Below are 483 nucleotides of genomic sequence, written 5' to 3'. Positions count from 1 at the left end.
CCCCCCTCAGGGACAGCCTGCCCCTGCAATCGCCATCCGTGCCAGGGACCTCTGACTATGGCAGCTGCCTGCCAGCCTCCGTGGCGCAGTCCTCAGCCTTCTGAACTATGGGGCTGGAGGCCACGTGGCCAAGAATGGGCTCAGATCCCTGGGTCAGCCTGAGGGCACCTGGCATGTGCACCTCCTCCCTCCCTCTCTCTCTTTCTCTCTCATGCACTCTGCACCATAGAAGCAAAAACAAAGCAAAACAGGAGCATCCACATACTTCCAAGAGTGTCCGGGAGTGCACACCCCGTGTGCCGGAGATCTTGAGGAGCTAGGAGTCTGGAGGGCTGGGGAGAGGGGGTCTCGGCACGACGACACCACTGGGGTGCCCCCGCCCCTGCATGTATGTGCACTGTGCAGCGTGAAAAACAAAACAGCAGCATCACATACACACCTGTTCTTCACATGCACACCTGAACTTCACATGCACACTTGAAC

This window comes from Tupaia chinensis, unplaced genomic scaffold (genome assembly GCF_000334495.1).
Source record: "Tupaia chinensis unplaced genomic scaffold, TupChi_1.0 Scaffold000404_1, whole genome shotgun sequence".
NCBI lineage: Eukaryota > Metazoa > Chordata > Mammalia > Scandentia > Tupaiidae > Tupaia > Tupaia belangeri.
This window is presented reverse-complemented; position numbering follows the sequence as displayed.